This window comes from Periplaneta americana, chromosome 8 (assembly GCF_040183065.1).
Source record: "Periplaneta americana isolate PAMFEO1 chromosome 8, P.americana_PAMFEO1_priV1, whole genome shotgun sequence".
In the NCBI taxonomy this organism is placed as follows: domain Eukaryota; kingdom Metazoa; phylum Arthropoda; class Insecta; order Blattodea; family Blattidae; genus Periplaneta; species Periplaneta americana.
In genome coordinates this window covers 94255139-94272072 of record NC_091124.1, presented here as the reverse complement: position 1 = coordinate 94272072, position 16934 = coordinate 94255139, and the positions used below count along the sequence as shown (strand labels likewise).

The 16934-nt window shown below is 35.8% G+C and overlaps 2 protein-coding genes across 2 annotated transcripts in view; both read left to right on the top strand.

The window, feature by feature from the left end:
- The window catches only part of LOC138704893 (pseudouridine-5'-phosphate glycosidase-like), a 436469-nt gene that overhangs the window by 365820 nt on the left and 53715 nt on the right, over positions 1-16934 (top strand). The window lies entirely within an intron of this gene.
- The window catches only part of LOC138704892 (protein maelstrom homolog), a 57435-nt gene continuing 46539 nt past the window's right edge, over positions 6039-16934 (top strand). Inside the window, exons 1-2 of the mRNA XM_069833283.1 lie at positions 6039-6196; positions 11614-11749. The gene's annotated coding sequence lies outside the window, so the exon portion shown is untranslated. The remainder of the gene's footprint in view (positions 6197-11613; positions 11750-16934) is intronic.

Genomic DNA, 16934 nt, shown 5'->3' with positions numbered 1-16934 from the left:
TATGTGGATCATATGCGGAGACTAAGAGAAAGGCAGAAAATAGGAAAGATTGGAGAATGCTGGGTTTGCAGTGAAAGACCTGCCCATGGGCAGAACATGTATGTATGTATGTATGTATGTATGTATGCATGTATGTATTCCGATATGCTGTACCACGGTCAAGCTATAACGGGGGAGGAGGTAAATGATGTCCCCCATAACCGCGTTATATGGGGATTCTATGGTTTTACTTTGCCTTCCCAAGAAAACTGTTCTCTCTCCGCCTATGCTCGGAACTAAAAATCTGTATATTTGAAACAATCTATGTTGAACTGAAATAACAGTTCTCATTGGCGTATTCACTATTTTTGGCCCATTAAATGTTATTATAGGAAAGATTGGAGAATTATGGATCTGCAGTGAAGGACCTACCCTTGGGCAGAAAACTATGAATGAATTAATATTTCCTGTCACTTAAAATCCAACCTGAATTCGTATTTTTCACCAGCGACGACAGCTACGTGAGTAAATGCACCAACATGGAAGTAGAAACGGCAGTCGTTATAATAAATTCCCGTACTTTCGGTATGTTCTCTCAGTAATTTGCGGTAGCATTTGCTGTGTGCTAGTGCGACATCTTACGTAAAAATTCGTGTTAACGCTACAATTTACGTTGGGTATTCAAATGCATTCTATCATTCTTGCTTAAACGCTGGACATTTCTGGTTAATCGAGGACTACCTTTATTTTAAATTATGTTTTTTGAAAGAGAGATTTGTCTATATTGCAAATAAAACAGAAGTGCATAAGCCTTAATTTATTATTTAGGCTACGTTTCATATATCCTCACTGAATCACAGTTCCACAGACATCAAATCAAATTAAAACAGAAATTAAAAAATTGAAACTATTAGTCTATGTACTCGTAAAAAGAATACAATATTGCCGTATTGGGTGTTCTTCGTCAGAACTTGGACATTTTAAACAAATAGGCGAAAATTTAGGGGGAAATTTTATGATTTAAAAGCTGAGTGAAAAATATTATATTTTATTTCATCTTTAATTTTATTTTTTCCCGTTTCTCTCTGTTGTAATTATTGTATTATGCTTCAGTAGACACGTCCTGCCATGCCTCAAATCCGAAATCTCAATAATGCGAACTATATAAAACACGGTCAAAAATGAGTTTGCTTCCTGGAATAATATTATCTCAATTTAATTTAATAATTTTATATTTCAATCAGAGCAATGTTCTGTATGCTTTTCCTACATTAATTATCATTACTTAATTTAAATAGCAAATAATAAGGCCGTGTCCCAAAGCTACATATACAGCTGAAGTGAACTAGTTTACTAAATAGTGGGATGTTACGTCAGAAGTCATCATCGAAAGCTACATGGTTCATAGCAATCAAGTCTGTAGCAGAAAGGAAACGAAGATAGGAATGTATGGCGTAATGTGAAGATGCGTTTAATTGATATCGAGAGGCAAGAGATTGAGCTCCAATGTTCGGAAAAGCCCTCACTACATTTACAATCAGGTCTCATGCTTAACTGGGGGAGGTGTGAGTACATAAATTCTTGTAACAAAGACAGCAGAGCAAGTTTAGCGTGGCTGAGATTGGGGGCATGGAAGGGTAATAAAATTGTCAACGAAGAAGGGGAGCGTCTTTGTCCGCTTTGGAAAGAAAAGGATACCTATAATCATGTTTTATTACTGTGTGTCGAATTGGAACATGTAAGGAGAAAATATTTACCACCCTCGATGCTAAGTCAGAATAGGAGCTCGGTTGCGTGTCTTGACCTCATGGGGAATAGAGAATGGGAACAAAAGATAGGATTGTTCCTCTTGAAGGCGAGAAAGATTAGAACTGTAGCTGTTGAAGTTTGCGACGCGAACTGAGGAAGAGATAATAGTATCCACCCAAATGTACACTTTTAGGTCTTTTAGGTTAGGATATATTATATAATGTGTTTTATTGTGCCATTTCCATTTTAATATGTGTGTTCTTGTAGAGAGTAGTTGGATGTAATCATAGGTGGGGGGGGGGACGTACAAAGCAGGACTTGTTCCGGGTACAAAGCACGTACGGTCAGAAGACCCGTGCATTGGATTTTAGACAAAATTATGATAATATATAATTTGTATGTATAATATTACTCAATAAATCCATCTATACTACTACTACTTGTTTGATTGATGACTTGAACGCTAAAGAAATATGGATACCTAATCAGTAGACAGCGGAAAAAAGTCAAATAAAAGTCATGTTTACGGTTTACAAGTACTATGCGCGTAGACTATGGCATGAGGTGTGCACGCATCCCAAATAGGTACAACACGGTACTGTCCGCAGAGAGCACCACGCGAACACCGAAAACAACTGCCACTCTGCGTTCTCAGTCAGTCCTCGTCCGTACGTGAACAGAGAACATTGAGATACGTAAACATGTTCTTCACTTGTGTTCAATGAAGTGCTCATAATGCCGAAGAGAGATGTTAAAAATCATAGGGTGTATTCTTTAATACAAGAATATGGTATCCACAATTTTAGTAGTGATACTGGTGAAACAATTAAGTGTCGGTTATGTTTGTGTGCATTAAAAAAATAACAAAACAATCGGTAGAACATCACTGTAATACACAGAAACACATAAAAAATGTTGCTCGTATGTTAGAAGAAAATAAGGGTTCAAGTTCAAATTCCGCCTCAAATATGAAATATGACTTTTGCCAGGATTTGTGTCGAAAGATTGTAAGTTGCAATATTCCATTCAAAACGTTGAACAATTCTCACTTTAAATGGTTTATAGAACTGTACACAAAATACGTCATTACAATAGTTATATCAACGTACAACTTTACTAATATTCAGTGATTATTCCGTCTGTCAATTTACATTTCCCCTGGGCTATACCTGCACGCGCCTCTAGTGTACCTACTGCGCTTACGTAAACAACCACCCTCTGACGAGACAAATTAGTCGCGTTGTAGGTATCTTCACATCCGAATTACTTTTTTTCCGTTGTCTACTCATCAGCAATTGGAACTATGAAATCTGAAGATGCTTTGGGAGTGAAATAATGTAAATATAATGTAAAATAACACGTTAACTTTTAACATTAACAATGTTAGTATCTTCTTTATATTTCTTAATCAATCATACAGTATTAGGCCCCTATCCAGACGTCTCCAAAAGCGTACTCGCGAGTAAGCCCCTGAACGGAACTGAAGCCAGTACGTAATGACCACGCTCCGCCTCACCCATCCCCACGTGTACTGTACTCAATGTTTATGCGCAAACGAAGAGCGGTGGCGGACTGCCATTATCATTGTGTTGGTCGGAGTGTTCCACCGTTTCACAATGTCTTCTAATCATGGACATAGTACATTCAAGGATGAATAGGAAGATAAATTTTTTGTGTTAGTGGGGAGAATGTGATATGCTTAATTTGTTGGAAAATCTTAAGGGTGTGTTGAAAATCAACATGCCACGACAATACTGGACTCTTCACAAAGAATATCATACAATTACAAGCATGTTGGACATGTGAAAATAATTTATTTTGTGGCTATCTGTATAACTGTTGGTTATACATAATAATCAGTATATTACAATACGTTTACACTCAGTTCCGCATGACAAACATATAGTTTTTCGTTTAATTTTAGGTGAAATGCGTAGGCCTACAAATATTTTGATAAATATAAAACAAGAAAATACAAATACAAATCACACACGTGTCCTCAGTATTAAACAAAAATAGCTTCTTGCTAGCTATGTTCTAGCTTGGAATATTGGAAAATCAATGAAGCCCTTTACAGAAGCATTATTTATAAAATCGTGCATACAGGACGTTACTAAAACACTGTGTCCAGAACAAAGTCAAAGTTTAAGAAAATTAAATTGTTTCCAATTACAGTTTAGAGAAGGAATTTCAAGATTGTAAATGCAGTTTAATTTAAAGTCGAAACCACAATTAACCAGTTTGTGGCTTACACACTTGCATTGGACTAAAGCACAGATAGAAATGACAAAGCTCACCTAGCCATTTTCATCCGAGGAGTTAATGAACATTTTACTGTGTCTGAATGTCTTCTAGATGTAATTGCAAAATACAACTGGAGAAGATCTTTTCCAGACACTGAAAGGCACCATAGAACAGAAGAGGTTAAATTTGCAATGGCTTGTGTCAATAGCAACAGACTGGGCTCCAGCTTCATAGTATATCAAAATAATATACAAATGTATGATATTTCTTATTCTTTTGATATTATTTGTAAACATAAGCAGACCGTTGCCGCAATCCCCCACTGAACGCTCCCATCTGTTCAGGTACGAGTCTCTCCCCCCTTCTCTAGCCTTACAGCACGACGGGCAGTATCGAGAGCACGAATGACGATACGCTTTTTGGAGACCTCTGCCCTTATCTATTCCATATAACTCGTAAATGCAATTAGGACACTGCCTTCTTAAACCAGTGCTGCCCCGTAATGTCATGTTTTTTTAGAAAAATAGTCTATGAAAAAGACCGTGATTTAAACATACATGTCCAAAGCTCCCTAGTATGTAGTTTATAGTCCATCGCTGTGGAGTAATGGTTAGCACGTCTGGCCATGAAACGAACGGGTCCGGGGACAAGTTATCTGGTTGGTTTTTTTCCGGGGTTTTCCCTCAACCAATTGAAGCAGAATTGCTGGGTAGCTTTCGGCGTTCAACCTCGGACTCATTTTGCCATCATTAATTCAAATATCATCATTCATACAATAGCCCGGATTAAGTTCACGATGCGGTGTGCTGTACTTGTACAAGAGCATGGCCGTTCGACTACCCAATCATTCACAGAATAGGAGTGGTAAGCACAGTAAGCCTTAGGCTGCAGTGCAAGTCTTCGGGTCTCTCCTCCGTATAAGAGAAAAAAATGTAGTTTATAGTTAGCTATTTGCTAGTCACTAGTGTGTAGTATATTATTATTAATATTTTTACTATTAATTATTACTAGTAGTATTAGTATTAATTTATTATTAATTGTCATTATTGAGTGTAATTAGTTACTACTGCCACCGGGTATTTACCCATTTGCATAGTGAATAAATACATACACATACAGTCACGAAGCTCAATACGTAGGGAATATGCATACATAGATAGTTGCTAACCACTAGGATCGCTACTATGGCCTCATCACAGACAATGCGAAATAGTACCGACACAATCTATTGTTCCTAGTACCCTCAACAACGCAAGCTTCGTGATTGTATATACTAGACCGTGGTATGACTTGATTGCTGAAGTCAGAATTTGGAATACGACCTAATTTATCTGGTTTATAATATAAACGGGCAGACATTATTGCTATTAACGGACGCTTAAAACGGGCTCTTGTTCTTGACCCTACTATCCGTTTCGAAAGAAACCTAAATCAGGCCACCGAAGTTGATATTGAGAAGTCCATATATGAACCTTGTCTGCCTTATCTTTCTCAAAAGTACAACGTCCCTCTTAAACAATGGTCTGTCGTTGGTTTGCTGTTTGGCAGTAGAGGTTCTATTTCCAAATTCACATGGTATTATCTTAAGGAACTTCACATTCCTTTTGATTATGTAATGTCTGTCCTTATAAATATTATCCAGGATTCTCTTCAAATATTACACCATCTCTATTTCAATTAATCCACTTATATTTGCCTTCAACAATTAACTTTCTTTTTCTTTAATGTATCACATCACATTATATTGTACATGTTTATTGTATTCAGGACCCTTGTGGTCACTGAAATTCTTTGAGCTGATGTCTATAATTTAGAAAATATATACAGAAATTATACAGTATGTAGATTATGTAAATAAATAGGAAATAAACCGTGTATACTATAAAGTGTTACATTATAACATATTATCAGATGTGAAATTTGATTATTCATTTTTTATAACGACAGTTTGATGAATGTTTATAAAATTAAAACTTAGTTTTGGGAGAAATTCTGAACACGATATAGGGAAATTTCGTTTTCATCATCTGGCAATAGCCTACATAATTATATATTTAGCAACAATGAACAAATGTAAGAACGGACATACTTCATGGTGTGCTATTTATATTTGTATGACATATGAACCAGTTCTTGTTTCTGTAATTTGTTTTAAGAGTTAAGAATTCTAGAGGCTTACAAATAAGTTGGTTTTTGAAGACACTGTTGTATCTCTTATTTAAAGGTAAAATTAAGCTTACATTAACTTCTAAATAAGAGTATAATTCATTTTATCTGAATAATATTCTCCAAATCTCCATTTAATATCCACTTCATGGTTTCCACAGGAATGTTGAATAATGAAACAGTCTCAATAATTATGCAGTTAATACAATTCAATTGGATGTCTTATATACCTGCCTTTGCAGTTTTAATTGCTGGTTACTTAAAATAGTGAACGAATTTTCCTGTCGTATTATAAATTATGTATATAGAAACGGATGTAAAACCGTTGACGCCTATGTCACGTCACCGTTAAAGCGTTGTGCTACATGTCTTCGCGGGTTTGATTCTCGATGGGGTCATTGATTTTCTTTATTGATCTAACCGCGTTCGTCGTGAATTTCCAGAATGATTTCGTTGATAGTTCAGCTCGTGGCTAACGGTTCAGCTTTTAAGACGTCACACGAGATGCGCTTTTGGTAAACACAGAAGCATGAGAGTTTGTATTAGGATGTTGTGATTGTGATTTAAAAGCGAGCATTAAGTGATTTCTCAATGTTTTAAAATAAAAGCAGCCTATAATTAATGTAAACCATTAATGAAACACATTTTTGTGTTGCAACGTTTGTACTGGTGTCACATTGTTGTTTGAGATGTGGCTTGCTGTTACGAAGACAGCAAGCATTTTTAGGTTATGTAAACGATTTGAACTTTTGTAACATTATAGCCACATTCAGTTACCGGTATTTATTTTTCTTAGTGATATTGAACGTAATTGACAAAATGGGCGAGTGTTAGTGTATCAGATTGTGCATCTAATTACCGTCTAAGTAAGAAAAGACCCGTTTCAACATTAGCTTTTCCTAGTGACAAAAAGACGAGAAAGGTAGATTCATACTGTACACCGTGCAGATTTTGAACCTGGTAAATATAGGTTACTTATGTCTGTGTTTTATAAACATTTTAGCATTGATTTATGATGTGTACTAGGCTATATGGTCTAGAGTTAATAGATAATTATTGTTAGAAAATTTCCCATATTATGGGAAACATTTTGGGGGACCACCCATTTTGGAAAATAATTGTTCAGATATAATTTTTTGGTTGGCGGGAAAAGGCACATAAATAAAGAAAAACTAATTTTTCAGGAGAGACTTTCTTTTTAATTTACTCTTAACTGAATATAAGTGTAATAATGAAATTCATGTATGTTGGTTAAAGTAAGACCCTTTTCAATTTAAAATACAGTAAATTTTATTATTTAAAAAAATAGAAAAACACTAGACTTAAGTGATTAGGTACAACAAAAAATCGACTTTTTTGACTTGTGCCTTTTCCCGCCGACCAAAGAATTAAGAGAACACTTACTCAAACGAATGCAAAATAACGATATTTACGGCCGCCAGAAAAACACAGGTGTGTAGGCATAATTAATTTGAGTTTTTATTATTTTTGAAGTACATATTATGTTGTATACTAAAATTAATTTAGAAGCTCTGTTGCTTCATTTTGTCATATTATTTAAAAGAAACCGCTATACTTCAGAATACCGCGCAAGTACTTATGTACAAAGATTGTGCATATTAAAAGTAATTAAAAAAACATGGCACAAGGATAGATAAATAAATAAGTACTTAAAAAAGATAAGTCCCTTGGACCAAAAATAAATAATTCAATAAAACAATAACGACATATGAAGGGTTGGTGGGAAGAACGATGAGGGTCCATAAAATGAAGTTTTTTAATTAGAGGTGCCATCTATTGGATTATGTTGAGAACTAATAGAGGCTTACATGGCTATTACAAAATCTCCAGGTGCAATAAAAAAAATTAAAAGTAAATGACATTGCGCATACGATTTTTTTTCGCTGTTATTTATACTACTCGCTTTAACATCTTTGGTCATATCGCGAGTTAATATTTTGGTTGAAATCCGAAGGCCTGTGTACTATTGTTGAGACTGATTCTATTGTTGTGAACTAGATGGCGACTGGTTTGTTATGAATATGATTTTGGTGATGAATGAGGCCGATGATATTCAGGGATGCTGTGGCCGGAATTTCCTGGCATTTGCCTTACGTTTGAGGAAAAACCCTGAAAAACCTCAACCAGGAAATTCAACCCGACCGGGAATCGAACTCGGGCCCTCTGCGTATACGAATTAAAGCAGAGTGTTTTAGGGTTTAAAATTCATTTTTCTCTAAAGTTTGTTATTTGAACCCTCATCGTTCTTCCCGCCAACCCTTCATATGTAAGCTTATTACTAGGGCTAGGATTTTGATGAAATTGCATCTTTTTTCTAGTAAGCCAGAAACATAGCCGCTTTAGTATTTATATGTTATGTGATAAACTGAGTGTTTTAAGACATATTTGTTAGGGCTTTTTTTTGCATTTTTTGCCTGTTTCAACTCATAAGAGCATCATTGTATTATTCGGACATTTTTGAGGCATTTTCATTTAATTTTGGCCACAAATCCCCATTATTAATATAAAATAATGTTTATTTCCTTTGATGTTTTGTCTACATATTTTGTCCATTAATACCCTTTATTTTTTACTTGTTATTTAACGACACTGTACCAACTACGAGGTTATTTAGCGTCGATGGAGTTGGTGATAGTGATATGATATTTGGCGAGATGAGGCCGAGGATTCGCCATAGATTACCTAACATTTGCCTTACAGTTGGAAAAAACCTCGGGGGGGGGGAAACCCAACCGGATAATCAGCCCAAACGGGAATCGAACACGCCCGAGCGCAACTCCGATCGGCAGGAAAGCACCTTAACCGACCGAGCTACGCCGGTGGCTAATACCCATTATTTTGTATAATATTTTAATAGTTTTTCTACACAATTATTGCCCTTTTAACGTAGTACACCCCATGTAATGGATCAGTCCAACCATCCCTTCAATATAGACTCCTCTATACTACTTAATTCCGTGTAAAAGTGGCCTTGTGATGGGCTACATGGAAACTACATCAGGTAAAATAATTAATTAAAGTGTACCACTTAGAAAAAATTATGTAAAACTAAATAAATTTAAATGTTGGTACTAGAATTCAATTTAATTACTAGTCTAAGTATTAAGTAACACAAAACTCCTTTTCCTACTAAGCCAATTTTAGAATGTAAGATCAATTTTTAGGGCATTTTTGAAAGATTTTTAGGTAATAAATGCGTTGTTTTTAGGACATTTTTTTATGATTTATAGGTCATCAAAATCCCAGCCCTACTTATTACTTTCGCGGTATTCTGAAGTCGTTCCAAAGAAACAGTCGTATCGGTATAGGGATTAACCTCTCCGAGTGCGAGACATAGCACATCTGTTGTGATATCACGGGTGCTGGTGTAAGGCCTGTAACTTTATGATGGCCACGATCTAATCCTTGCAACCGTACTTATGGCCCTAGATTCACTCAGCTTCTAACAGAAATCAGTGCCAGGGATGTTTCCTTTTGATAAAGACAGTAAGCATATCTCTGCTGCTCTTCAGTGCCGATTGTCCCGAGAGGTGGAAGCCGTGACATCCCACCACTTTAAGAACCCTCGGGGCGTGTAATGAACTCGATAGTTTATCGTCCAGATTTCACTATACCTATCATATGATCTGTACCTCTCACTTCATTGCTTGGATAGGCTTATATATGTATTTTCTTGGCTGCTTGTAGTAGGGTATTAGCCAAATTCTGCTCACAAGCAAAATTTATGGTGGGGGCAGATAAAGTTATTTTTTTTTCTTCCACCATGTTAATGTCAGAACAAGTGCTTAAGCAAATTTTGGCCACTCGACCTCATTTACGATGGCCGTAAAAAAATTAATTCGCCAGGGGCCGTTAACAGAAAGGAAACACAATTTCATTAGAAAAATTTATTGAAACAGACTCATCAATTATTGAGCTATTTTTCAACATATTCCTCACCTGAATTGAGACATTTGTCATATCGACAGAGAGGTGCAGATGACTGTCAAACATTGGTTCCGATCCCAGGCGGCAGACTTCTACGACATAAGGATACAAACATTGATTCCATGGTATGACAAATGTCTCAATTCCAGTGGGGAATATGTTGACAAATAGCGTAACAATTCCTGTATCTGTTTCAATCAATCTTTCCATGCAATTGTGCTTTTTTTCTGTAAAGGGCCCAGGGAAAATCACTTTCTGGACGGCCTCGTAATTGCGGTCGAGTGGCCAAAATTTGTATAAGCACTTCTTTTGGCATTATTAACATGACGGAAGAAAAAAAATAACTTTATCTGCCCCCATCAGAATGTTTGCTTGTCAGATATCGAACATAATATATTGTGGTGATGATAATACTGTAATAATTATATTAGTTTTCTCTGAAATTGTACGTCATCGGAAGAGCAATGTGATGTTTCATGACTCATGAAACACCAGTACCTATTAAAATATCGATCAATATGCATATGAAAACAGTTAATTATTTCTCTCTCCTAAATTTTGCCGGAAATATATCTAATGTTGTCAACTATAACGTAATTATGCTGTTCATGTTATTCATTCCATAATTTTGTGTCGTATACCATGTAATGTAACGAATTCATTATGTTAACAGAAAATATAATTTACTGATTATCGAGTTATTCTCTTATTAAATATAAGCTTACATGCAATTTATCTTTTCAAGATTTACGTATTTTATAAGAGGTTATGCGTTGAATTTTTCTTCCATTTACATTGCTTCCTGCTGTTTAAATGTGTACATTGATCCAATAATGGACCGTCTATTTTAAATTATGAATAAATATTCACGCAATAACGGCTTGAGTTACAAGTTGTTTTAAGGGTCATATTAGTATACAAATGGTCATTAATACTAGGTCTTAATGTACTTTAACCTTTATGCTGGTGCATAATGTAAATGAATTTTAAGTTCAATGGGAAGAAAGAAAGGAAATTTAAAATTAGAGGAAGTAGGCTGTGTGTATTAATGTGAAATTAGTGTTGCATTATAAATGTGATTGAAATGAGATAAAAGCCATTGTAATCATTATATCAATGACTTTGTCTATCGTGCTGCTCCGTTTAAAAATGTTGTGTCGTAACAATGCAATATTTTCAACGACGATAAACCTATAGTGATATTATTAGGTATGAAATTCGTCTTTTAACTTTATTTAGCAGCAAGCAGGATCAGCTACATATTTATTTAGTGCAACATGATTTTTCTAAAAATATACTAAAATACCATAATTTCCTACAGATGATAATTGTAGACTTGAGAGTTGGCGACACTGAATATGTTTCTTTATACGTTTTGAAAGCCCGCCACGTATACGTCGCGTTGCCGAGTTAAAATTGCTTTGTAGTGGATGAAAGGTTTGTTAAGACATATTTCTCGGAATAATCAAGCTTTTCATGTCATAATTATACCATTTCTCTATAATGTTCAATTATCCATATCCACAGTGCAGAAGAAAACGGAATTATTGGGAAGTATCGTACTGCCACGAGAACAACTCTACAGGTTCCCGACGTGAAAATTTCGCGGAGCAGTAGTTAACTGTTTGAAACCAGGAACTGACTCCGACATCTGAATCTTAAGGTATGTCACAAGCGAGAAGTGCGTATTTACCGACGTTGGGTTTTCTATAGCGCGTGACACTGAAGGTTTTTTTGGCAAAAAAAGTGGAAAAAATGGTCTGATTTTCAGACGGATTGTGAAGAATTCATATAGGACGTCAGTTGACTTGTAAACATATTAGAAAATAGATAAAAGTTGGAAAAAAATTAATCGATATAGGTAGCCTAAGACTGATTATTTAACACGTGAAATGAAGAGGTAGAATACTTCAAAATGAATGCGAAACGCACATTTCACTTCACTTAGTATATGCAAGGCATAATAAAAGCCTAAACTAACTTGACATAATCTGTCACAGATTCCCGTACCGTAGAACTTAGAAAAATGCAAGTTGAAATTTTTAGTGTTGCGTGCTATAGGAAAGCCTAATGCTCAAATAATTATCCATATTTCTAGCGCAGAAGAAAACGGAATTATTGTGAAGTATCATCACAGTCTACTATATACAGTCACGAAGCTTGACTTTTGAGGGTGCTAGAAACAATAGGCTGTGCCGGTACTATTTTGCATGCCTATAATGAGGCGATATTAGCGATCCTAGTGGTGAGCAACTATCTAATGTATGCATATTTACTACGTATTGAGCTTCGTGATTATATACACTAGACTGTGGTATCATACTGCCACGAGAACAACTCTTTAGGCATAGGCGAAGAGAGAACCGTTTCCTTTGGGGGGAGGGGAGGCAAAGCAAAATCATAGAATCCCGATATAACGAGGTTACGGGGGATATCATTTACTTCTTCCCCCGTTATAGCTTGACCGTGGTACAGTATATCGGAATATGATCATTTAATAAAAGTATTTTTGGGGTGCATGTTTCTTACAGTGTTACATCCATATCCACGATGTTTCGGACCGAGTTGTATAGGGCTTCAACTGTAATACTACAAATTAAGCTTATAATAAGGCATAATCATAGACAGAGTTATGGGAGGGTATGTGAGGGCACTGCCCCCCCCCCCAAATTTGTCTGAACTCTTTTTCTTCTATTAACATTACAAAATATTGAATTCAAAAGACTTTTCTTGCTTTTATTTATGAATCGGATATTAGGCTATTTGTAAATGCTACCATCGTACCATCTTTCTGGACAATGGCTGTTTTCACAAAAAAAATCTTTGTACTATGGTTGTTTTATGAAAACTACTGAATATTTCTGCTCCTTTAACATGGGACTATGGTGTTTTTTTTTTTCACTAACACCTAATTCAGTAGATCGCTGCTGACTTCTAACGCAGGAGTACAGGCTGTTACAAAAGAAACATTACAGTGTTTCCATTCCTCAAACGAGGTATAGAAATTCTTATACATTCAGAAATTTAAATTAAATATTATAGTCTAGTCTAGACACATGATCTGAAGATATGTAATTCGTCAATTTAAGCACAGAAACTAAATCATAAACAAAAGCAAATTAAAGTCTTTTGCATTCAATATTTTCTAATGTGAATAGAATAAAGAAAGTTCAGACAAGTTTGGGGGTGCAGTGCCACTCCCACGCCCCCCACCCCCCATAACTCCGCCTATGTCTTCAGGTTTCCTGCATGGAGAAGTAGTTAACTGTCGAAAGCCAGAAACTGAATCCGGCACCTGAACCTTCAGGTGTGCCACACGCGAGAAGTGCGAATATAGCTAGGCTTATGTGGCTGTTAAGAAAGAGTGATAAATGCAGATATAATGTGCACTAGCTAACTTGCTGGTAGCTAGTGCTAGCAATATTCGCTTTCACTATTCAGAAGTAGAGCACATCACTTGTCTTAGAATATAGACTTTCACGGCTGGCGTCATTAGGATTGGTAGAGGGCCGTGGTCTGTGTACCACGCCACTGATGTCCACCGGAGTAGTGGACGAAACGTTTGGTTACATTACCAACAGATCACGGCCCTCTAGCCCGGAGAATACCAATCCTATCAACACTTGTCCCTCGAAATTACTCGTAGTCAACATGAGATGTGACTTAATTACATTAATTTTCCGTTCGTGAAAAATAAAATATCGGCACTTCTATATTAAATATAATTTTAAGTCAGAAAAGACTGTCAAGGAAATCGCCATTAACGATGTATAGCGTAAAATAGAACTTTGAAATAGGTACACAGTTTCTGCAATCAAAAAAGGGTGACTGAGCCACGACATAATCGTATAGGATGACCAGTTTCCTTTAATTTTCTTTGCTGATATTTATCCCGTTTATTTTTTACATTCCTTTATCGACAAACACAAGCACCTCCAGTTGTCCGAGATATTCTATGTCTATCAAAAACTGATTTAAATGATACTGTTCGTTTACAATATTAAATACTGTAAGTAACTGTTAAAATGAGAGATAATGGTTTTTCGCAGTTGAGTTAAACTCTATTTATCGTCCACCGCTGTGGAGTGACGGTTAGCATGTCTGACTGCGAAACGAGCGGGTCCGAGTTCAAATCCTAGTTGGGACAAGTTACATGGTTGCAGTTTTTCCGAGGTTTTTCCCTCAACCATTTGAAGCAGAATATCTGGGTAACTTTCGACGTTGGATCTCGGATTCATTTATATATCATGGTTTATTCCTATGTCATCACCATTACCATAATCCAGGTTAAGGTCATGGTGCAGCGAACTGTGTACGTACCAGAGCGCAATTGTCCGATGACAAAAGGCGATCTAAGTCTCCGGTTTCTCCTATGTAAGAAAAGAAACCTAATTGTCTCACAAAGTTTGAGTACTTAGCTAGTATTTTGATTCTTCATAATACATTCATTATTTTTATTTACTCTAAGTCCATTTGTATTATGATTGAGGGCGTGAAATTTATTGAATTCTGTGACATAACAGGAAAATTACATATTTTTAAGATTCGAATATTATGACGTGAGTTTGGGTAATTTCATTGAAGGATATGTCACTTTTTATGGCAGTACCTTAATGTTATTCAGAATAATGAAGACGTGGGAATTGTGCAGTGTAAGTTAAGTTATTTATTTATTTATTTATTTATTTATGTATTTATTTATTTATTTATTTATTTATTTATTTATTTATTTATTTATTTATTTATTTATTTATTTATTTATTTATTTATTTATTTATTTATTATGTATTTAAGCTCCAAATACCAGTGCAGATGTTGAACGATTGTTCTGATAATATTGTACCGCGTTCTCAGTTTTTTTAGTCAACTGTCCGAAGAAGATTTGAACTTCATAAGTGACATCAATAAGGCAACACTCATGAGGCAACAGCCAGGAGATAATGGAAAGGTGTTGCTAGTTCCTTTCCCCCTCCATTGCATAAACCACTGACTAGAAACGTAACGATTTTTAATTTGCAGTAGTTAAATTAATTTTGAACGTAGCGGTATAACATTATTTTAGTACGCCTACTTGGGATGCGAATACTTCCATTAATAACTGTAAAATAGAGGTGCCATTCTCATGTGCTGTGTCACGACAAGCAAATGAACCGCGAAACCATTAACAATGGGTGCTTTAGCAATAAGAAGATATGGTACTCATGCTCTTCATTTGGTGTCTTTGAAATTACCAGATTAATTTAAAAAATGAACCTTATGAGTTATTTTATTCTATAATTTTATGAACAACAATAATGTGTAAAGGCAAAGTCATGGAGGCCCACGGGATGGCTAGAGGTTAAGGCCTCCATTTGTACAGGGAAATCACTTTATTTTTACTTCAATTTTTATTGTACCTGAGTTTTTTAATGTACTTCACTCCCACCCCTTCTACTAATGAAGTTCAACCGTCCTCCACACAGATCCAAGACCCCATATACAGTCATAGTAGCCTTACGGTCATAGTAAACAGTACGTTACAAAAATATGTTCGCGTTTTCCAGTGACGAAAGAGCTTTCAATATTGAATCATTTTCGCACAGGTACTGTCGTCCATTTGCCTACGTCGTATCCCGGTTTCCCCCACTAGCTTTTATTCGCCAGCTAGTGGCTGGGCTGTCTTAGCTCTTTTCTGAGAACATTAATTTCTGTTAGGAATTGGACGTCTACGTAATGTTATACGACTGTTTAAAATAACTTAAGTAAAAGGGCCTCGTTAAGTAATTAACTGTCACATGATTTCCTCCCTTTCTACGACCCTAGGACATAACCACTTGGACGAACAGTAGATAGTATGTCTGAGTAATTTTATCTTTTCGGATCGGGCAGAAGTGAAGATTGAATTTACAGTACTTAAGGTACTCTTTTATAGAGTAGGTACAGAATTATTTCAACTTGAGTTACTAGTACGAAGGACGAAACTGGTAATTGGGATTAGGTACAATAGTCTATAATGCGATAATATGCGATAATGCGATAGAACTGAAGCCTGTATCGAAATGAACGGCCACTATTTTCAAAAATGTGTTTAAATATCCATATTATGATTGTTTTTCAATTTCACTTCATTCTTTATATTGTACGCTAATGGGCTGTAGAAGGTATAATATACACTGCACAATGAATAGCCTATGTCCGCATGGACAGCTAAGTTCGTGAGTTATTGTTAATACTGTACTGTATTTTGATTAAACAAAAACCTAATGTAAATGATCAAACTCAAAAGCGCGACATTTCCAAGTTTACGTAAATGGAGGAACTACTTTTATTCCCTCCTAAACCTAGTAAAGTGATTACGCCAGTATCATCGAACTCCAGTCGTGGAAGGGGGTAGCAAACGGCGTTGATCCAGAGGTATAGCCAGATTAATATTAAAAATGTTAGTAAAAATAAAATGATGTCCCTGTACAATGACAGTACGAATATAAGTTCCACGTGCCCGTCGCCTTTACACCATAGGTTCTCAAAGTGGGGTCCGCGGATCCCCGGGAGTCCTTCGAGCTCATTCTGGGGGTTCGCGAATATTCTGGATAGGGACATTTTCTTCTTCCTTCGGAAGAATTTTTACTTTTTTATGTTGCAATAATGTCAGAAGCGCATTGGCCTTTGTTGGTACAACTTATAAGTTCGTTCAATAAAATAAGTTATCGACAGCCTTGTTTATTAAATAGGACCGTTAAGATGAATTTTTTGTTCAGAGTTGCCATACGTACGACTATAGGCCTGACAAAATTATTTTGGAAGTTAAAATGTTGGTCTATAGTTAAAATAAAATTAACGGTTAACTCCTCCCTTTTTCTAGACAACTT